General features: G+C 43.5%; 1 long non-coding RNA gene across 1 annotated transcript; it reads right to left on the bottom strand.

Annotated features, from left to right (window-relative positions):
- Positions 1-223: 223 nt before the first annotated feature.
- Positions 224-20,017, bottom strand: LOC145359660 (uncharacterized). Its single transcript, XR_013889612.1, has 2 exons — positions 19,865-20,017; positions 224-897 (listed from the first exon to the last, which is right to left on the bottom strand). It is a non-coding gene; the product is annotated as an uncharacterized LOC145359660 (long non-coding RNA).
- Positions 20,018-23,827: the final 3,810 nt, after the last annotated feature.

Raw genomic sequence — 23,827 nt, 5'->3', positions numbered from 1 at the left:
GAAAACATGTCAGAGAATCATTCACATTTCTGTTTCTATTCAATATCCATATTCCATTTAAGGTTTGCTTTTTAAGGTTAATCTTTTATTGCCAGGGAACTGAGATAAGCCTTCCACGTGGAAGAGTTGAATGCATTTATCACCCAAGAGCTTCACTGGCATAAGGCACAGTGATTAGCACTACTGCCTCACAACACCAAGTAAGAAGTCTCACAACACCAGGTTAGAGTCCAACCAGTTTATTTGATAGTAATCTCACAACTTTCGGAAACAGTGTTCCTTCGCCAGGTGTGTGCAAGGTTCTGATCAGAGGAGGGCATATAAAGCCCTGATCAGCTGGGAATCGAACTTGTGCTGTTGGCATCACACTGTATCATGAACTAGTGTCCAACCAACTGAGCTAACTGACTCCTCAGAGGAGAGGAACAGCTTTGTACACTGAGTTTGGTCTGCTCTCTGAGATTGTTTGTAGAGTCTGCTAAATGTGCTGTTTGATTATGAAAACCATTTCTTTGTCTATGGTGGCATCAAACAAGATGACTCTCACTCCTGAATGGATATATTGTTTGATGGCGTTGAACTCAGTTTCCTCAATGACAACACATGGTCTTTTATGTTTGTCTTGGGGTGCCGCGTAGTGCAGGACTCCAGCTTTCTTTAAATTGATTTTGGGCCAGGATTTTCTGGACCTCCCACAGCAGGTTTTCCAATGGGAAAGGCAGGCTGTTGGTGCTAACTGTTAGTATATGATGGAGGAATAATGCAGCTGTCCATCTTTTGCCTCCAACAAGTTTATTCTGCATCCAACTTGGCTGATTTCCAAACACCGTACAAGTTATCTCCAGCAACTGTTCCAGTTATACTCTTCTGGAAGTTGAGCCAATATCCATTACCTGCCTTTAATAAGGAAATGAGCTTAACAATGTAATCGGCACTGCATTCACTTGCTGACACATTGACAGATTCCCCTCTCTTTCTGTTGAATTAAAGCTTTAGGAAAAAAAAACTTAGGAAACTGTTTTTCAATCCAAACAAATGGAAACAAAGTTATGTTAAAGTTGATGCATTCCTTTTACCGTATTTAGAAACACAAAACATAAAGCAAAGATGAGTTTTCCATTTTGTTGTTATAACACCCGGCATTCTCTTGTAGCAACCACTTGCAGCCTGGGTTGCTGTGGACCCCACAGACGATTCCAACTCTAACTAAATCATCAGAGTGGCACAAACAGATTATTTTCCAAGATTTTCAAAGTTGCTGTGTACGATTGTATCAATTCATCAGGTCTTTGGTTGTAGTGTTCCTGCCAAGCAGTACATTCTTCACAGGCAAGCTAATGCTCTCAAACTTTTTGAGAATTATTTGGGTGTCCTTTTTCTCCTCCTCCATTTGAAATACAAATGCTTCAAACTTCTCGATGGCCTCAGAGTCCACTAGTTTTCGTAAGGTGCAAGCTTCTACCTTTTGGGTTTCTCTGATAATCTAGCACAATATATATGCCACTCCTTTTCAAACTTGGTCCAGCTGTCTGCAATATCTTCCAATACTTATCAATAACTTCAGCTTTTGTACTCAAATCTGTCGATTTTTGCCAATCTCCAAACCCAGCCCCCATCAAATCCTTCACCTGTTGTTTTATTGCACAGTTGCTGGTATTGGATAGGAGAGCAACTGGAAATGACTGTTTATTTCTCTAGAATTTTTATTAGGCCAGCAATCATTTGGTCTGGAAGAGAGTCTTTTATTTTGGAATCGAATCTCCGTCAATACGAAAAGTCTATCCACGTGAGAATTGCATGCACAGATGTGTAACTTAATAACTAATTTAAACTCCGGGATATCAAGTTCAGATTTCTTCTACCTTTATCTATCAAAGTCTATGATATATTCCTCCATGAATTGGTCATCTGTTTCCTTAAATCTATCAATGACTGAACAGGCATTGCCATCCTTCCTATAAGTCACTTTTTTTGTAGAACTTTAAGTTCATTTTTTAGTCACGAGTCAGCTTACGTTCACACTGTAACAAGGTTACTGTGAAAATTTCCTATTCACCACATTCCGGCGTCTGTTCTGGGTCACTGGGGAATAATTTTAGCATGGCCAATTCACCTAATCTGTGCATCTTTGGACTGCGGGAGGAAATCCCGCAGACACAGGGAGAACGTGCAAACTCCATACAGAGAGTGACCCAAGCCGGGAATCGAACCCAGGCCCCTGGCACTATGAGGCAGCGTGCTAACCACTGTGCCACCCCTATTCAAAAACTGTAACAGACAGTCAAATCCCTCTTCATTATCAAAATCATTCACATTGACTCTTTACTCTTTATTTTGCCGTTTGTTGCTCATGATAAAGTCTTCATTCTGGGTAATGATGTAACCAGTGTCCACATCTCGACTACAATTTGCCATTGCTCAAACTTGGTGGATGATCAAAGAGTGACATTTTGCATCTTCCTTCTGCCCTCCTGTAATTTAACATTATCAGCAGGAGTATGTTTCTTTTCCAGCAATGAATCAATCCTCTGCTACCACAGTAATACTAACTGAGTATATGACGGAGGAGCAGTTTCTCTTTTACCTTCAGCAAGTTTATTCTGCACTGAACTCAGCTGAGATACAAACTCCATACAATTTCTCCACAGCAACCTTTTGGAGGTTGTGTCAATCAACATTACCTGTCTATAATCAGGCAATGAGCTTAAAAATTGTATTGACCAAAACATGTGCTTGTGGATACATTAATCCGACTGGCCACTGGCCATTGGTGGGAGTATCCGGTTCAATTGCTGATGTTAGTCCCAATTCACTTTGTTTGGTAGCTTAAGTTCAGTATCTAGATGGAGGAAAGCCTTTTCAAAAAGAGAAGGTTTCTACAGACATTGTTTCAAGAAACCAACAGTCAGCCAGTTGAATGATAAAACCTAGATGAAGCCACAATAATTTTGCCCCTTTTCAATAGAATCAACCTCTTCTTTGTTTTAAAGGTTTTATTTATTAGTGTCACAAGTAGACTTATATTAACACTGCAATCAAGTTACTGTGAAAATCCCCCAGTCGCCACACTTTGGTGCCTGTTCGGGTACACTGAGGGAGAGTTTAGCATGACCAATACATCTAACCAGCACATCTTTTGAACTGTGGGAGGAAACCCACGCAGACAATGTGCAGACTCTAATCAGACAGTAACCCAAGGCGGGAATTGAACCCGGGTCCCTGGCGCTGAGAGGCAGCGTTGCTAATTGCTGTGTTACCATGTCTCTCAATCCCTTCTCTGCCAGAAAAGTTTGCTGTCAATGTTCTTCCCTTGTTCTTTATCTCTAATACTCTAAAGGGTGGGGAGGAAATACTGAATTCTTGTCTCATTTCTTATATTCTTCATTTTTATTACACATCCTGGAGTTTTGAACCCTTCACTATGTCACCAATCATTAATCTTCATGATAGAACGGACTCTGATATGGTCCATTTACCTATCTCTGTATTAAATTAACACAAACACAACACAAATTTGAAATAGAAGACATGCTGAAATGAACGTTTAGTTGGTTATTTAGTGGAGGAGTGTTGGAATACACCTGAACAAAAAGGGGCATGTATTTCTGAGAAGCCTCCTTTGGCACTGCTGTATAAATCAGTCTCAATCCTTTTAGCCTAATCAGTCAAGTGTTGATTTTGAAACAGAACAGGCAGTCACTTTGCTTTATAACAGTGCTCCCTGTGGTGCTACCAGATGTTCCAAGGCTCGAGTCCTCTCCCCTCTCTTTAAATAAAGGGCTTACTCAAACAGAATACTGAATGCCAAGAAGTCGGACCAGGGTATCTGAAGGAAATCTTTTTTACATTTGAACTGCAAAGCCCTTTTCATCCATATTTGTTGGTAGTCAGAGTTCCAGCTTGCTGCTTTACCTGCAATGCCCGTTTTGTTATGAATGGCCACATAGTGGGGCTTTCACAAAGACACTATTCATCCTGTGTTGCAATGTGTTGATTTGAAAATTTCAATACTCATTTTCCAAAACTTTCACTATAAATGTTACCATCAGAAACTCTGAAACAGAAACTGTTACTTCCCCGTATTGTCTCCAATTGGCCAGTATGGGGAGGTGATAGCGTAGTGTTATTATCACTAAGACTATTAGTCTAGAGACTTAACTAATACTCATGTTCGAATCCAGCCACGGCAGATGGTGGAATTTGAATTTAATTTTTAAAAAATCTGGAATTAAGAATCTATCCTGAAACCATTGCCGATTGTCAGAAAAACCCATCTGGTTCACTAATGTCCTCTAGGTAAGAAAATCTGCTGTCCTTACCTGGTCTGACCTACATGTGACTCCAGGTCCACAGTAATGTGGTTGACTCTCAACTGCCCTCCAAGGGCAATTAGGGATGGGCAATAAATGCTGGCCAGCCAGGAACGCTCATGTCCCACAAATGAACAGTCCAAAGATGTGCGGCTTAAGTTGATTGGCCATGTTAAATTGCCCGTTAGTGTCAGGGTGAATTAGCTAGGATAAATGCACGGGGTTATGGGCATAGGAGCTGGGTGAGACTGTGGTTGGTGCAGACTCGATGGGCTGAATGGCCTCCTTCTGCACTGTAGGATTCTATATAATTCAGTACCTGAAAGTTTGTCTAACACTTTGAGTTGGGCAATATGAGTCAAATAGAGGGACGCTGCATGCAAAAGAAAAAGTTCTGAGGTCCTTTAGTAGATTAACAAGCTGGAAAACAAAGACACAAGGATTGAGGTCCAGTGGCTGGGATTTTGCAGCCCCCCCCTCCCCCCAGTATGCCTTGGGGCTAATTGGTGAGAGGGTGCAAAATCTCACAAGACGGGAAGTAAGATTTGCGCACTAATCCTCCATGCCCTTGACATAATGCAGTTCATGCCCAGGAAGGTTGTGAGACCTCACTGAATCCATTATAATATCAGTAGTGGGCAGCCCCACTGGAATGTCTGACCCACTAGCATGACTTCACGCCAGTGGGGTTAATGAAGGTTCTTAAAAATCAGTACCAGGAGATTTCAGATGTGAGCGCATGGGTCATTGCTATACATCAGAGAGTGCATAAGAGTGTACACTAGAGACAGCTGGAGAGGGCAGGGATCCAGCTAGAAGGTCCACGTGATGGAGAAGGACTGAGAGGCCAGCTCCACAGTAAGGCACCAGGAGTTCGGGAGGCCTAAGAGGCCACAGACAGTGCAGGATGAAAGAGCATACCAGGGAGGAGAGCCAGCTGTGGGAAGGCCTGAGAGGCCAACTCCACAGTGGTCAGCACCAATGATCGAGTAACCATGCTGTTCGTCATCTCACCAGCCCAACTTGAATGAACATTGACTTTGCTCTGATGGATACACTGACATTGTATTCGTTCTCCAGAGGCACCAGAGGACACTTGAAGAGCACCCACGGACACATCGACCCATGTCATACCCTTCTTTGCTACCAGAAATTGGCCCAGATACAAGTATGTTGATGGACTTTAGTTCATTGGCTCAGTTGGTTGTGCACTATGGAGAAATATGACACTCTCACATGAGGAGCTGATGGAGCCAGATGTTGGCGGACAGCTGGAGACCAGCACAAAGTTGAGTCTGAGGCAAATGGTGAACCTCTGGAGTTGCCCAACAAGAGGAAGGTGCTAGATGTTCAATGGGAAGATTTGATAGAGGTCACTGAAGGACTGCTTGCCATGATCTCTGTCATGAAGGAGTCCATGAGCAGCATGAGTGCTGCGTTGAACTGGACATCTAAATACACAGCTTCATCTGTAGATATATGACCCCTTTCATCTTGCTCTCTCTCTCTCTCTCTCTCTGCTGACCCTGCACCCCCTGTCCCTGCACCTCTCCTCCCACAGCTCTCTCTCTGTAATGGTTGCCTGTATTCTTTTATATCTATACAAAGAGGGCAGACATTGGTGCAAGAAGCTATCGGGTCTGCTCCAACACTCCAAGGCTGGAATCGAACCTGGGTCCCTGGCACTGTCAGGCAGCAGTGCTAACCACTGTGCTGCCTCGACTGGCCCAACCTTTCCTATGGTTTGCTATGTTGCAAGAAGCCACCTGCTCTGCAACTGCACTGGGAGTGTCAACCAAATAATACAGCATTTAAGTATTTCTCCTAAAGCTCACTCGCACTCTTAAAGTCTTGCTGTCATGCACAAATAGTGAAGGATTCAATAAATTGAATATTTTGTAAGAATTTCATCGTTAATACATTGTATAGAAAAAAGACTAAATATAAACCCGTTAACATAATCAAGGACCCCACACACTCCCGGTCATTCTGTCTTCCACCTTCTTCCTTTGGGAAAAAGATACAAAAGCCTGAGGTCACAGTCTAACTGACGGAAGAACAAAATCTTCTCTGCTGCCATCAGACTTTTGAATGGACCTACCTTGCATTAAGTTGATCTTTCGCTACACCCTAACTATAACTGTAACACTACACTCTCCCGTTTCCCTCTCTATGAACAGTATACTTTGTCTGTACAGCACACAAGAAACAATACTTTCCACTGTATGCTAATACATGTGACAATAATAAAGCAAATCAAATCAGAAACAGGTCTGGGATAATCCACTGCACAATATTAATTTGAGAATTTAGTTTCCAATGTTTCAGCAAAATATTTAAACATTCAACACGTCCATTTTTGAAAAAAAAAATTCCTTTGCCTCAAATCCACCTTGATTTCCCGATATGCCTGTAGCTTAACATCTGTTGGGCACTATTTTTGGGTAACTGTTTTTTATGTCTCTGACTCGACGCCACTTTACTCGTGAGTCAGCTTTTAGTCAGTCACTCGAAAGTGAAAGCTATTGTGGTCGATATAAAGATGCTTTCATCACTCTGCAGTCTTCAGCTGCTACCTTGGGCATTGAGTTCCTGTAAGTGAGACAAGGTAAAGTAACAAAGAGCACAATATGTGCTGGTGATTTTACTGAGGGAACATTGACACATTACAGAAAGTAGCCCCATGTTTCTTTCACAACCTGCTGGGTAAAATCAATATTGTGGTGAAATGCAAGAGAACGCGAGGCTGAAATTAGCTGATCCCTGCTGAGGTGACAACCGAGAATGCTGCAGTTGTCCTCCACATCTGGCTGTGGGAGGGGGAAATGGAGGAAATACATAGTGGCATTGGAGGCAGTCCAGAGAAGGTTCACAGGGTTGAACCTGGGCATGAAGGGATTTTCTTAGGAGGAAAGGTTGGGCTCGTTGGGGCAGCACAGTAGTTAACACTGCTGCCTCACAGGACCAGGGCCCTGGGTTCAATTCTGGTCTTGGGTGACCATGTGGGAGTTTGCATGTTCTCCCAGTGTCTTCTGGTTTCCTCCGACACTCCAAAGATGGATAGGTTAGATCGATTATTGATGGTAAATGTGTGGGGTTATAGAGTTAGGGCCTGGGTGGGATGCTTTGTCGGACCAGGCCTGATGGGCCGAATGGCCTATTACTACACTGCAGAGTTTCTATGACTATGAACATTGGCTGTGTGAGTTGTTAGGAATTCAGTGAGTTTGTTGCTGCTTCATTGTTGACGATTTTTCTGAAGTATTTGCTTTCTCAGCTTTAGTTTGCAATCTCTGCTTTGTTGATTCTGCTGGTGCATTTTGGGATTGAGTTTAGGAGTCGGGAGGTAATGCTGCAACTTTATAAGTCCCTTGTCAGACCCCACTTGGAGTACTGTGCGCAGTTCTGGTCGCCTCACTATAGGAAGGATGTGGAAGCTATTGAAAGGGTACAGAGGAGATTTACAAGGATGTTGCCTGGATTGGGAGGCATGTCTTATGAAGGTAGGTTGAGGGAGCTGGGACTCTTCTCCCTGGAGAGGCGTAGGTTGAGAGGCAACCTGATAGAGGTTTATAAAATGTTGAGAGGAATAGATGGGGTGGATTCTTAGAGGCTATTTCCCCGGGTTGAAATGGTCGCTACGAGAGGACACAGATTAAAGGTGCAGGGAAGCAAGTACAGAGGTGATGTTAGGGGTAGGTTTTTCACTCAGAGGGTGGTGAGTGAATGGAATCGGCTGCCATCAGTGGTGGTGGAGGCGAACTCGCTGGGGTCTTTTAAAAGACTTCTGGATGAGTATATGGGATTTAATGGGATTGGGGGTTATAGATGGGTCTATGGATTGGTAGGTATTGATGTGATTGGCGCAACTTGTGGGCCGAAGGGCCTGTTTGTGCTGTAGTGTTCTATGTTCTATGCTCTATTTCCATTGAGTGGCCATCACTATGCGGGACAGTGTCATTTCCACATTAACAGATTGGCGATTGTATATTCCACTGGGAAGCAACCAAGGAGGAAAAGAGAGGAGGAGAAGGAGGATCACAAGGTCAGGTTCACTATTTCAAACAAGAGAAGGGAAGTTAATCCCGTGTCCTGGTCTTTTGTTATTCCCCAATCAACATCACAAAACGGATGTTTCTGGAAACTTGCTTTGCACGATATAACTTCTTTTGTTAATATTCATCCATGGGATGTCGATGTCATGGTTAGGCCAGCATTTATTTAAAAAAATAGGAGTTTATTTATTAGTGACAAGTTGGCTTACATTTACACTGCAATGAATTACTGTGAAAATCCCGCAGTCGCCACACTCTGGCAGTTGTTTGGGTACACTGAGGGAGGCTTTAGCATGGCCAATGCACCTAACCATCACGCCTTTCAGACTGTGGGAGGAAACCAGAGCATCCAGAGGAAACCCACGCAGACACGGGAAGAATGTGCAAACTCTGCACAGACAGTGAGCGGAGAATTGAATCCAGGTCCCTGGTGCTGTGAGGCAGCAGTGCTAACCTCTAATTCCTCTTTAAGGTGATGGTGAGTCATTGCCTGGAACCACTGCTGTTCATGTGACTCAATGGCATTACCACAGTGATAATGGGGGATTCAGCCACTTAAATGCCATTGAACATCAGGGGGAGATGGTTGGAATTTCTCTTGTTGGAGATGGCATTGCCTGGCACTTGTGTGGCATGAATGTTACTTGCCACTTGTCAATCTAAGCCCGAATGTTGTCCCGGTCTTGCTGCATATGAATGCAGACTGCTCTGTAGTTCCTTCATTACAATAGCGACTTTACTTCAGAAGTATTTAATTAACTATAAGGAGCTTTGGGATATCCTGTCGTGCTCAAGAACACAACATTAAATGCAATCCTCCCTCCCTTCGGACCATAAGATGTAGGAGCAGAATTAGGCCATTCAACCCATCGAAACTATTTCACCATTCAAGCCATTCTTCCACCTTTTCTCTGCAACCTCTGATCCCCTTACCAATCAAAAACCTATTTATCACTGTCTTAATTATAAGAACATAAGAGGTAGGAGCAGGAGTAGGCCATCTGGCCCCTCGAGCCTGCCCTGCCATTCAATAAGATCATGGCTGATCTTTTTGTGGATTCAGCTCCACTTACCTGCCTGCTCATCACAACCCTTAATTTCTTTAGTGTTCAAAAATTTATCTATCCTTGCCTTAAAAACATTCAATGAGGTAGTCTCAACTGGTTCACTGGCCAGGGAACTCCACGGATTCATAACCCTTTGTGTGAAGAAGTTCCTCCTCAACTCAGTTCTAAATCTGCTTCCCCTTATTTTGAGGCTATGCCCCTTAGTTTTAATTTCACCTGCCAGTGGAAACAACCTCCCTGCTTCTATCTTATCTATTCCCTTCATCATCTTATATGTTTTTATAAGATCTCCCCTCATTCTTCTGAATTCCAATGATTATAGCCCCAGTCTACTCAGTCTCTCCTCATAAGCCAACCTTCTCAACTCCAGAATCAACCTAGTGAATCTCCTCTGCACCCCCCTCATTATTCTCAATGATCTGGCCTCCACAGCCCTCTGTAGCAATGAATTCCATAGATTCACCGCCCTCTGGCTGAAGAAATTCCCCCTCATCTCGGTTCTAAAGGGTCATCTCATTACTCTGGGGTGTGCCCTCAGATCCTAGTCTCTCCCATTAATGGAGCAATCTTCCCCACATCCACTCTATCCAGGCCTTTCAGTATTCTGTCAACTTCAATGAGATCCCCGCTCATCCTTCTAAACTCTATTGAATACAGACCCAGAGTCCTCAAATGTTGATAAAATTGACTGCCTACTTTGGTACTGAATGGGTTTCACAGGCAAACCTTTGCTTGAGTTGAATAAGCCATGTGACAGCAGTGAGGATATCACAATTAATCTCACTATCCTGAATGAGGGCAGATGATGGATGGAACAACACCAACAGGATTACTCCTGATTTAGATCCTACTATCCCTATGGGAAGGGTCTGATGACCTGCGTAACCAAGATCACCCTCCACTTGATGAACCACAGGATTGAAGAGTATGTAAGTGTCCACTGTTCTGGATTAAAGCAGATAATTTGTGCAGGTATCAGAGACACCATAAGACATAGGAACAGAAATAGGCCACTCGGCCCATCGAGTCACTCTATCATTCAACCATGGCTGGACGGCATGATGGCACACTGGTTAGCACTGCTGTCTCACAGCACAAGAGATTCAGGTTCGATTCGCAGCTTGGATCGCTGTCTGTGTGGAGTTTGCGCATTCTCCCTGTGTCTGCATGGGTTTCCTCTGAGTGCTCCGGTTTCCTCCCACAGTCTGAAAAACATGCTAGTTGGGTGCATTTACCTGAATGGGCTCCATAGTGTGGCGACTAGGGGGATTTCACAGTAACTTCATTGCAGTGTTAATGTAAGCCTTACTTGTGACTAATAAACTTTACTTTTTTCCTTTATATTTTTCTCATCACCATTCTTCTGTCTTTTCCCCATAACCACTGATCCCCTTATTAATCAAGAACCTATCCATCTCTGTCTTAAAGACACTCAATGACTTGGCCTCCACAACCTTCAGCGGCAAATAGCTCCACAGATTCACCACTCTCTGGCTGAAGAAATTCCTCCTCATCTTTGTTGTAAAGGATTGTGCCTTTGAGTCTGAGGTTGTGCCCTCTGGTTCTAGTTTTTCCTACTAGTGAAAACATCCTTTCCTTGTCCACTCTATCCAGGCCTATAAGTTTCAATAAGATTCCCCGCTTCATCCTTCTAAAGTCCAACAAAAGCTACTGAAAATAAATATTAAACCTTGAAGGTTCTAATGTCCTTCAACATCAAGCAAAAGGAAAATAAGAATGTCATTGGTTTTCATTACAAGTAATGTGAAATTAAACTTCAACCATAAACCCGCAATGTTTGACTGTACTCAAGAACAGGCTACAACTGACAACATAAGAAAATGTGACAGCCTCAGAATAGCCACCTATTTCTATTCACTCTGTGCCTGTTGTACTTTACACGCAGTGCAGCGAGTAAAATGGCTGTTTAACTTTTCTTGTGTCCAAATACTCCTTGCTGTCACACGGTAGGATTAGGATAATTGCACTCTGGTGTAATGCAAGCTGCTCAGAAGTATTGAAACGGGAAAGAAAACTAATTAGGAAAAATTATTTCTGAACAGCAGGAAGCACTTCCCCAGAACCCAGAGGGAAACGTTTCAAACTGATATCACATCCCAGTAAAAAATCTTACATCTGCCTGATTTTATTAGCTCTGCTTCCCCACAGCGGCAGAGACCCGGGTTCAATTCCCAGCTTATGTGACTATGCAGGTTCTCCCTGTGTCGACATGGATTTCCTCTGGATACTCTGGTTTTGTCCCACAGTCCAAAAGACGTGCTGGTTGGAGGCATTGGCCATGCTAAATTCTCTCTCAATGTACCTGAACAGATGCCAGAATGTGACAACTAAGGGATTTTCACAGTAACTTCATTGCAGTGTTAATGTAAGCCTAGAATATAGTCATAGAATACCTACAGAGCAGAAGGAGGCCATTTGGCCCATCAAGTCTGAACTGACAACAATCCCATCCAGATCCTATCCCCTTAAACTCACATGTTTACCCTACTAATTCCTCTAACATCCCTCTAACACTAAGGAGCAATTTATTATGGTCAATCAACCTAACCCATTTATTTTGTGGACTGTGGAAGGAAACTGAAGCACCCAGAGGAAACCCATGCAGACACTGGGAGATTGTGTAAACTCCACACAGCCTATTTATAACACCAATGAATCAATGGAAAAAAAATTGTTATTAGTGCAATCATCATTGATCATCTGAACTCTTTCTTTGGCTTCTTCTAAATTTCAACTTGATGGGGTCCTACCTCCGCTTGTGTTCATCACATTATCTCCTGTTACAAGTCACTCACTCTTTCTTTTATCTCTTATAGAATCATATCCCCCACCCACCACCACCCCCGCCCCACCCATGCCTCCTGCACCTCACCTTGAACTTATGTCCCCTCATGACTGACCTTTCAACTCAGGGAAGCAGCTGCTCCCCATCCACCCCGATAATCTTGTACACCTCCATCAGGTCGCCCCTCAGCCTTCTCTGCTCCAACGGAAACAACCCAAGCCCACCCAGCTTCTCTTCATAACTTAAATGTTCCATCCCAGGCAGCATCCTGGTGAATCTCCCTGCACTCCGTCCAGTGCAATCACATCCTTAACAAAAAACATCTCAAAACTTATCCCCAGACGTTTTAAAGCAAAATTTTGTGCCACCCAATGACGAAATTTAGATTGTCTTCTATTTTTTGGTATATATTCCACTACGGACTTGACTCGCATCTTACTCAACCTTTGAATCCTGTTGTTTAAGTCTGGCTTACATTCCATTATTTATTATTATCAGATTTGGAATATTTTTTGAATGCCTGCATTGTTTTACTTTTTTACACAGTGGGCCGGTGTTCCAAAATGGGCCAAATTCAGAGTAGATACAAAATGTGATTTAGCTCTGTGAAGCAAATATGGGCCATGCTTCCTACTCTTTTAAAATGTATTATTGTCAAAAGGGCCCTGGTTTGGAAATTAGCATAAAATGAGTAACTGCTAAATGAAACTGTATCTGTCTTGAGCAATCAGAGCTCCCCAGGCCTCATAGTCACAGAATCCCTACAGTACAGAAAGAGGCCATTCGGCCCATCAAGTCTGCACCAACCACGATCCCACCCAGGCCCTACCCCCATATACTTTACCCACTAATCCCTCCAACCTACGCATCTCAGGACTCACTAAGGGGCAATTTTAGCATGGCCAATCAACCTAACCCTCATATCTTTAGACTGTGGGAGGAAACTAGAGCACCTGGAGGAAACCCACACAGACACGAGAAGAATGTGCAAACTTCGCACATACAGTGACCCAAGCCGGGAATCGAACCCAGGTCGCTGGAGCTGTGAAGCAGCTGTGCTAACCACTGTGCTACTGTGCCACCCATTAAGAACATAAGAACATAAGAAATAGGAGCAGGAGTAGGCCATCCAGCCCTTCGAGCCTGCCCCGCCATTCAATAAGATCATGGCTGATCTGTCGTGGCTCAGTTCCACTTTCCCACCCTCTCCCCATAACCCTTAATCCCCTCTCCTATCAAAAACCCATCAACCCGCGTCTTAAAAATATTTAGCGAGGCAGCCTCCACCACTTCAACGGGCAGAGAATTCCAGAGATTCACCACCCTTTGAGTGAAGAAGTTCCTCCTCAACTCCGTTCTAAACCGCCCCCCTTTTATCTTGAGGCTGTGCCCCCTAGTCCTATTGTCTTTTTTGAGCGGGAGGAGTCTTTCCACCTCTATCCTATCCATCCCATTCATCATCTTATACGTCTCAATGAGATCTCCTCTCATTCTTCTAAACTCTAACGAGTACAAACCCAGTTTATTCAGCCTCTCCTCATAGCTCAACCCCCTCAACTCTGGTATCAGCCTAGTAAACCTCCTCTGCACTCCCTCCAAGGCCAAAATATCCTTGCGTAAGTGCGGCGCCCAAAACTGCACACAGTACTCCAGCTGCGGCCTCACCAATGCCCTATACATATATATTATCTTCATGATACTTGTGACCACAATACATCCAAGTCTTTAATTTCAAAATAATCCTATATTTCCTGTTCACATCCCACATACAGTTCAATAAAATACATGTTTGCTCAGATCTAAACTTTCCCCCCTGCTCCACATAAAAGAGATGCAGATGTCCTGCTAATAACGACAGTGCTGGTTGCGGCCTGGAGCAATGTGGTGCTGAGTCATTCGGAACAGGGTTATCTCCTCAATCTCAATGGAGTTAGCTGATCCCGGCAAAGCAATTGGAATTAGCATCCTGGACAAAGGTCCACCAGGGCTTCCCACTGCCCTTTCCAGTGGTCTCTGCTGCACATGTCTGGATGGATAGCTTGCGTGGATAGAGGGAACTAACTGGCCTCACAGTGCCAGGGACCGGGGTTCAATACTGGGTGACTGTCTTATGTGGAGTCCGCACGTTCTTCCCATGTCTCCATGGATTTCCTCTGGGTGCTCCGATTTCCTCCAACTATCCAAAATCTGCAGGTTCGGTTGATTGGCCATGCTAAATTGTCCTTTTATTGTCCCAAGATGTATAGGTTAGGGAAATTAGTGAGGTAAATATGTAGGGTTACTGGGTAAGATGCTCTGTCAGACAGTTGGTATGGACTCAATGGGCTGAATGGCTTCCGTCCTTCTGCACTGTATGGAGTCCATGATTTATAGATGTGATGCTCTTTGTATGATTGACTGTTTAGGCCAACATTCAGCGTTCAGGCTTAAAGGAGAAGCACGCTCCATTAGGTGTCTCTCCACTCATGGACCTGTGTGAGATATCACCCACAATAAGTGGATAAGGGCCAATCGGGGAAGTAAAATTAATGACGAAAGAGCAAGTTGAAAGAAGATGGTGTGGAATTAGTGAGTTGAATGCAAGTCAATGGAACTCAGGAAGTGATCTCCTGAGAGGATGCCTTCACCTCAAACAACTGTGTATGGATATTCACTTTCATTAAGGTTTAGATCACAATGCAAGTGATTCCGAGAACAACACCATTGAGTGGATTGACATTGAGGTCGATGACCTTGATGTTTACTTTTTTTTTGAAGTATTTACTCCAAATATTAAAGAGTGAAATTTTTGACAGGCTCCCTTTGAGTTGAAGCTTTATTTCTGGTATGTGCAGGTAATGATGGGGGTGCTTCACCCTTTCGACATTGCAAACCCTTTCCAGCACCTGCATCCCAAGTATTAATAAATCTTAAATCTATTAAATTCATACTTTGTAGTGTACATCCACACTGTTTCATCCATTTGTTAACTTTACATTTTAAAACTGAGTTAAAATATTCCTAAAACCAAATGGAATTCCATCAAGGCCTAATTCAGCAGTGAATGATTTTTAAAAATCTGCATTTGTGTAATATTGTGACAAATGATTCGTGCATTGCCTTCTCCAGATAACTGAGCTTGGATTTAAGCTTGGCATCCAAACTCACCTGGGCCATTTCTCATAGCTCCTGTACATAGGATCTTTCTCACATACACAAACACTCTCACTCTTATACTCTTGTACACTCTCTCATTTATACTCTCACTCATGGGCGGCATGGTAGCACAGTGGTTAGCACTGCTGTTCTCCAGCACTAAGGACCTAGGTTCAATCCCCCCTTAGCTGTCTGTCTGTGCGGAATTTGCACATTCACCCTGTATCTGTGTGGATTTCCTCCAGGTGCTCTGGATTTCCTCCCACTGTCCAAAAGACATGCTGGTTAGATGCATTGGTCGTGCTAAATTCTCCCTCAGTGAAGCCAAACAGGTGCCAGGGTGTGGTGACTAGGGGATTTTCGCAGTAACTTCACTGCAGTGTTAATGTAAGCAGACTTGTGACAATAATAAATAAGCTTTTCAAAAAAAAATCAACTTGCATTTATATAGAAATTTAGCTTTGTTAAACATTCCAAGGTGCTTCGCAGAAGCAATTATGTAGCAAAATGTGACATTGAACCTTGTGATAAGTAGGATGTATCCTTCTATCTTTGATAGGTCTCTTTATGATACGAACACAATACATGGATTGCACAGTGGTTAGCGTCATAGCACCAACGACCTGGGTTTGATTTCTGCCTTGGGTCACTGGCTGTGTGGAGTTTGCACGTTCTCCCCGTGTCTGCATGGGTTTCCTCCAGGTGCTCCGACTTACTCCCACATTCTGAAAGATGTGCTGGTTAGGTGCATTGACCCAAACAGGCGCCGAAGTGTGGTGACGAGGGGAATTTCACAGTAACTTCATTGCGATGTTAATGTAAGCCTTACTTGTGACTAACGGATAAACTTTTTTTAAAAAACTCTGTCGCTCACACTCTCTTTCTCACCCCACCCCGTCTGCCTTCTCTCTTCCGCTGATTCTTTGTTTATAATTTTTTGAAATAGAAAAAAATTAACGTATGATTGTAAATGTGTTTTTTTTCTCTAATTCGAACTGATTAAAGTTGCCTCTTTTGACCGGATACTGATGGAAATACACCATGGTTGGTGTGACACTGAGATTGGTGGAACTGGTTTCTTATACTTACCTTGAAATGGTGAAGAGACCTCCCCTTCCAAAATAAAAAGCAAGTTTACCAGATTTGTCAGAGAGCATCTTAAAAGAATGGCAGTGCTGTGCGGCACATAAGGAATCACTGTTGCAAACATCAGCAGTCCCAGCCAACGATACCACAGCCCCCTGATTATGTAACGTCTGCAGAAACGGGAGAGATTCATTCACGGCTTCTGTGAACTGGGTCGTGCAGCTATTAGCACAAGCACACGGTGCAGCTTCCTGGTGCCAGCACTGCCACATTGCAGGGGCCACATCTTCCTGCTCAAGGACTTGCACAGAAAAGAGAGCATTGTCTGTAATCTGTCGACAGGCGCACACTAAAACCATGCATAGCAGTGCCTTGCTGGGGGCTTGATATCTGAAACCAGATGTTCAAGGCAAAACCTCAGTCCACAGTTTTTTAAAAAAAGACAGTAAAATTCTGTTAATTGACTAAAAGTTGCTATTCTTATTTGAAACAAGGTGGTGCAGTAAATATCCTGTGGAGGGGATGATAAAGCAACAACATAATTGACCCAGAAATCCAGAAGGGCAGAGTTCAGTGCCATTTATACAAGTTCCCTGAATGTGCAACAATTTACGAATTCCTTCAGCTACTAAGTGTAGGGATATCATAAATGTGTTTGCAAAGGTGTCCATCCTGTGATGTACTTGAACACTTAACACAGTCATACCAAATTCCTCTTTGTGTTATTCATAGGATGTTCCAGCACAGAAATGAGTCCTTCCACTCATCCAAAATTACACTGGCATTTTCTTTACGTGTGAGCTGTCTCATTTAATCCAACTCTCTGCTTATTTTAATATTCCTTCTTTTCAAGTAATGGATTGAATTCTTATTAGAATGTTAAGAACTGTCAATCACCAACAGTTGTGATAGAGATTGTCACGTTCTCAGATTTAATTCTTTAATCTAATTCTTGTCTTTATTTGAAATGTATTTTTATCACCCCAGCAATGCACCAATTGTAGCGCAAGGGCGTTTGGCATGACAGGGGTTAATGGGGAACTGGAGAACAATACCGCCCACACATTGATGAAGAGAGTCACATGATGGTCAAACTGCTGTGCAGAGAGTCTGAGAGAGGTCAACTTGAAGTTAATTCCTGGTTTGAGCGACTGTAATGACTTCAGTCAGGCCATTGAGGTCGGCCTATTGGAAGTATGAGCTCTCTGCTTAAGGACCCAATTGATAGGTCATTCAGGGAGTTCTTGTATTTAACTGGGAGTGTCAGTTCCTCTGACACCCCTGGAGACAGATAGTTAACTAGCACAGGGTGTACTGCTTTTTTTTTATTCATTCGTGGGACATGGGCATCACTGGCAAGGCCAGCATTTATTGCCCATCCCTAATCGCCCGAGGGCAGTTGGGAGTCAACCACATTGCTGTGGCTCTGGAGTCGCATATAGGCCAGACCAGGTAAGGATTGCAGATTTCCTTCCCTAAAGGATGTTAATGAACCAGATGGGTTTAATGGTCATCAGTAGATTCTTAATTCAGGTTTTGTTTTTATATGAAATTCAAATTCTACCGTTTGCCATGGCAGGATTCAAGCCCGAGTCCCAGAACCTTAGTTGAGCTTCTGGATTAATAATCTAGCGATAATACCACTAGGCCATTGTCTCCCCTATTAGATTTGTAAATAAAGGGATTTTGGTGAAGGGACTTTGGAGGCAGAAGACCTACTGTACTATTCTTTGTTATAATATGTATGTAATTCTTTGTTTTGCTAGTAATCCCTCTTGTTCCAATTTACAGGCCTCTGAACCTCTCTGTGTGAGCCTACAAACCCTTAACGACACCAACAATCGAATCACCAGTTAGCCAATCTGGTTGTCCTTTAACCTTCATTCTGTCTTAGTGGAGACGTTTTTCTAACCAAAAGGCCGCTTTTTAATTTCTAACCAGAATCGAATGGGGAGTGGGCAGAGGGATGATGCCAACTGGGAAACTTTTTAGCTCTTGATAGTTTGAAGTCCAGTTTTAACTTGCGCACCAGGATGCTGCCTGAATCTGTCTGGCACCGGGTTTATGATGGCAAATGGCTGCCACAGAGGAGCATTGACACCTATCCCACCATCAATGTGAAAAAAAAAGGAGGCAGGATCAGGATAAGGATATAATTGCAGGGGATACAGTCCAGGATTAACTAATCCTGATTTTCACAGTGTAACAGGGTAATAGATGACAAATGCCCCTCTGCTCGTACATCAACCACCCTTATCAGGATAAAAGATTATAGGTGGGACTTTACAACCTTGCTCATCCCAAAACTGTGAAATCCTGCTCAAAGTCAACGGATCTTTCCATGTCCCAACTCTCACTCACTCCGACTCCTGTGGTGGGCGGGACAGTAAAATTCCAGCCAATCACAATCAGGAGTATAAACACAGAGCGAGCAGAGTTCAGGATTAATGATGAACTGAAGGATAATTTTACATAGAATCCCTACAGTGCTGAAAGAGATCATTTGGCCCAACGAGTCTGCGCAAATCTTCAACCGAGCATCTTGCCCTGCCCCATAAACCCATGTATTTACCCCACTAATCCCCCTAATTTACACATCTTGGGGCATTAAGGATCAATTTATCATAACCAAACCTTTGGAGCGTGGGAGGAAACAGGACCTCCTGAAGGAAACCCATGCAGACGCGGGGAGAATGTGCAAACTCCACACACACAAAGCAATAGCGTAGATGGAGTGTCTCCAGGATTTAATGTCACATCCAAAAGATGGCATTTCCGACAGTGCAGCCTTCCAGGCCAGGTTAGCAACTAGATAATGCTGCAACTCAAACTACCAATGAGTAACAGCACAGGAGACCAGATCTATCTCAATTTGCACACGCTACCTGATCTATAAGTTTCTCCAAATACAAGAACATCCACAATTTGTCTCCTTCAGCACTTTATCACTCTGATATTTACAGTTTTCACAATTTTCTAATGTAAGAATAATCAAGAAGATTTAACTCTCAAATACAAATGTCACGCTCTGGTTTATCTTGTGGCTGCATCCACAATGTTACTACTGGGCAATAATTCAGTGGTAATTTGAGCTTGGAGTAATGTGATAAAGAAACGACATCCTCATCTCTATTAATCTCAATCTCCCCTTGGTGCACCCTCCCCCTTCTCCCCCAAAAAGAACACCTTCTCTAACTTTCCACCTTCCGTATAATACAGCAGTTATATCTTAAAGCATTAAGGTGACCCCAAACTTTTTATTCTTCAACAACTACTGTTTCGTGCTGGGCTGTCAATTTTCTCAAAGTTGCCTCCTTCTCCTTCTTTAAGATGGTCTTTAAACTTATCTCGTTGGCCAAGCTTTTGATCTGCTGTTTTTATACCACCTTAGGTTGTTAGTATTACCTTCCACGGGGCTTGAAAAGACTAAGGCTATGACAGGATCATCAATCAACATCAAGGGTTCATCCAGGGTTTCACTGAAGTCCGCCATCTCATTGTCCCAAAGCGCGGGTAAAGAGAAATCTCAGCCCCGACTGGTGGTGAAGACCTGTGACCTCCAGCCTAACACCAAAGACAAGATAATATAAGAGCAGTGGTCAGAGTTTTTGACTGGCTCCAGGCCTTGAAGACCAGATACAATGCACTCTATCAAACTGCAAACACGCGGCTCTTAAATTGAGATTATGAAAGCATGGCAGCCAGTTATCAAATTTTGCCAAGAATTCACCCGCAACACCCCTCGGGAGACAGGGCACATGGACATTCCTTCTCCGGCCTCCCATCTCCCTGAATCAACCAGGAGGTTTGAAACACCATGCAGTAGGATTTCCAAGGACTTAAAGTGAGGTCCCCACCCTGGATACTGCCCCTTGACTGCTAGATTTCTTTTCCCCGCTTCATCCATTCTCTTTATGATATCTCGCAAATCATAGAATCCCTACAGTGCAGAAGAAGGCCATTCAGCCCATCAACTCTGCAACAACTACAATTCCCACCCAAGCCCTGTTCCTCTTTTATTTACCCTGCTAATACCCTGTTAATTTAGCATGGCCAATCAACTTAACCCACACATCTTTGGGTTGTGGAAGAAACCGGGGAACTCGGAGGAAATCCACGCAGACACAGGGAGAACATGCAAACTCCAGACAGTCACCCAAGGTCAGAATTGAACCCAGGTCCATGGCGCTGTGAGGCAGCAGTGCTAACCACTGTGCCATCAATGTGAGCACCGATAAACCATATCGGGGAGTTAAGATCACCATCCACAGCTTCACTCACTTTGGCAGCCACCACCCCAATGCTTACAGCACTGCCAAGGGGTAAGCCCACTGACCAGCAAAACTGCCACTCCAAATTGGGCCATCTTCAATCACCTAAACAAGCATTTTTTTGACTTTTTCTTGATTTTGGTTCCAAATTTAACCAGCATCTCCCAGAAACATAGCACAGATTACACACATGAGGATCAATTAATTCTGGGTTGTGCTTTAGAATAAAAAAAATTAGAAAGTGAGTAGCACCGGAGCTCACAACAATGGAACTGCTCTTGCATTCACATCATGTGACCCACAGCCCTTGAATGAATTGTGCAAAGAAATCTTGCAGTTATGGCAACTGTCTGCCCCAAATTGAATGGAAAAATTCCAAATTGCTCATACTGGATACACATTGTACGAAGTCTAACAACACTAGGTTAAAGCCCAACAGATTTATTTAGAATCACAAACTTTCAGAGTGCTGGTCCTTCATCAGGACTTTAACCTGGTGTTGTGAGACTTCTTACTGTGCCCACCCCAGTCTAATGCTGGCATCGCCACATCATGGATATACATGTATGAAGGTTAGTTGAGAACAGGATAGGCTTAGTTTCTGTTGCTTGTGGAAACTCACTGTTGAAACTTGACAAGATATTAAAGTGAGTCACTCTCGGTCGGGGGTACAATGTTACTGTCTGTTGCGGTATTATGAGATGCGTTTTTCCAGCAGATTGTGGACTGAAAGCAGTGAGAGATTATCTTGTCCAATAGTAGCACTGTTATCCAAGATGCATGGTCCAGTTCTGCAGCTTCTGAAAATGTTATCTCGCGATCTTGCCCATAACTGTACTCATTGTCACAGGGTAGCTGAGTACGAACTCTGATCAGTAAGTTCCCTGTCTCAGCAGAAGTTTCTGGAAGCAAAATGATTTTCCCCAAGGAGGCAGCACGTCACCCTGAGCTGCTGCTGTACACCACAATGTAACGGCCGATCCCTTGACAGTGAATCCTCGGGTGTGTGGTTGTCTGCCTATCCTCACTGAAAGACACCAGTATGTGTCCGAGATGTTTATTATCCTGTTGAAATTAGAGTCAATGGGCCAGAAATTGCTGGGAAGTCGTGCAATTGGAATGACGCAATGATGTACCCACAGGGCATTCCACTCTACCTGATCACAAGGAAATGGCTCTGTAAATTCGATACTTCATGGGTGAAGAATGTTTGAACATTTTTGCACACTGCCCTGCCAATGACTGATTAACTCCAAGCTCAAGCCAATAATTCCCAATTAGGCCTTGGTTATAATGTTCTCTTCTGCTGTTTCCTCTATCAACTCTTTCAATTCTCTCGCTCTCTTTTCCGTCTATGTTCTGTTTGAAATATTGTTACACCCGATGTGTGTTTCATATATTATTGTGGCACATCCACAGATCATTTTCCTCCATCTAGAAAATGGCAAAGCAGATTATGGATAGGTGTAGAGGTCACAGGGTAGTTATCATGGGTGACTTTAACTTTCCAAATATTGATTGGAACCTTTATAGGTCGAATAGTTCGGATGGAACACTTTTTGTACAGTGTGTGCAGGAGAATTTCCTGACACTATGTGGATAAGCCGGCAAGAGGTGGGAGCACATTGGACTTGGTACTGGGTAATGAACCAGGCCAAGTGTTAGATTTGTTTGTGGAAGAGCACTTTGGAGATAGTGACCACAATTTGGCGTCTTTCATTATTGCAATGGAGAGAGATAGGGTCACACAACAGGACAAAGTTTATAATTAGGGCAGGGGTAATTATGATGCGATTAGGCAAGAATTAGGGAGCAGAAACTGTCAGGTATGGGCACAAATGAAAGGTGGAGTTTTTTTTTCAAGGAACAAATACTGCGTGTCCTTGATAGCTATGTCCCTGGCAGGCAGGGAGGAAATGCCCGAGTGAGGAAACCATAGTTCACAAAGGACGTTGAATGTCTTGTCAAGAGGAAAAAGGATGTAAGGATGAAAAAACAAGGTTCAGTTGGATCGCTTGAGGGTTACAAGGTAACTAGGAATGAGTTAGAGAAAGATCTTAGGAGAGCTAGGAGGGGGCATGAGAAGTCCTTGGTGGGTCGGATAAAAGAGTACTCCAAGGCTTCTTACTCTTTTATGTGAGAAATAAAAGAGTGACTAGGGGGTGAGGTTAGGGCCAGTCAAGGATAGTAGTGGGAACTTGTGCATGGAGTCAGAAGAGATAGGTGAGGCGTTGAATGAATACTTTTCTCCAGTGTTCACTAAGGAGAGGGGCCACGTTTTTGAGGATGAGTGCGTGATATAGGCTGATAGGATGGAGGAGCTAGATGTTCTGAGGGAGGATGTATTAGCAATTTTGAAAAACCTGAGGGTGGATAAGTCCCCTGGGCCAGATGGGATACATCCTAGGATACTTTGGGAGGCAAGGGATGAGATTGCGGAGCTTTAGCTTTGATCTTTGGGTCCTCACTGTCCACGGAGATAGTGCCAGAGGACTGGAGAGTGGCAAATGTTGTTCCTCTCCAAGAAAGGAAATAGGAATGACCCTGGTAATTATAGCCCAGTCAGTCTTACTTCGGTGGCCAGTAAGTTAATGGAAAGGGTCCTGAAAGATAGGATTTATGACCATTTGGAAAGATGCAGTTTAATCCGGGATAGTCTGCAAGGTTTCGTGGGGGGTAGGTCCTGCCTCACGAATTTGATTGAATTCTTTGAGGAGGTAACTAAGTGTGTGAACGAACATAGAGCAGTTGATGTTGTATACTTGGATTTTAGCAAGGCATTTGATAAGGTTTCCCATGGTAGGCTCAAGAAGAAGATGAGGATATGTGGGATAGAAGGAAATTTGGCCGCTTGGATAAGTAACTGGCTGTCTCGTAGAAGACAGAGTGTGGTGGTGGAAGGAAAATTTTCAGACTGGAGGCCAGTTACCAGCAGCGTACCACAGTGGTCAATGCTGGGTCCTCTGCTGTTTGTGATTTTTATCAATGACTTGGAAGAGGGGGCTGAAGGGTGGTTTGCTGATTTGCTGATGACACCAAGATTGGTGGAGTAGTGGATGAGGTGGAGGGCTCTTGCAGGCTGCAAAGAGACATTGAT

Source organism: Carcharhinus amblyrhynchos, chromosome 28 (assembly GCF_965287045.1).
Source record: "Carcharhinus amblyrhynchos chromosome 28, sCarAmb.v2.hapA, whole genome shotgun sequence".
Lineage (NCBI taxonomy): Eukaryota > Metazoa > Chordata > Chondrichthyes > Carcharhiniformes > Carcharhinidae > Carcharhinus > Carcharhinus amblyrhynchos.
Note: the sequence above shows the minus strand (reverse complement) of the source record. Positions and strands in the feature narration are given on the sequence as shown.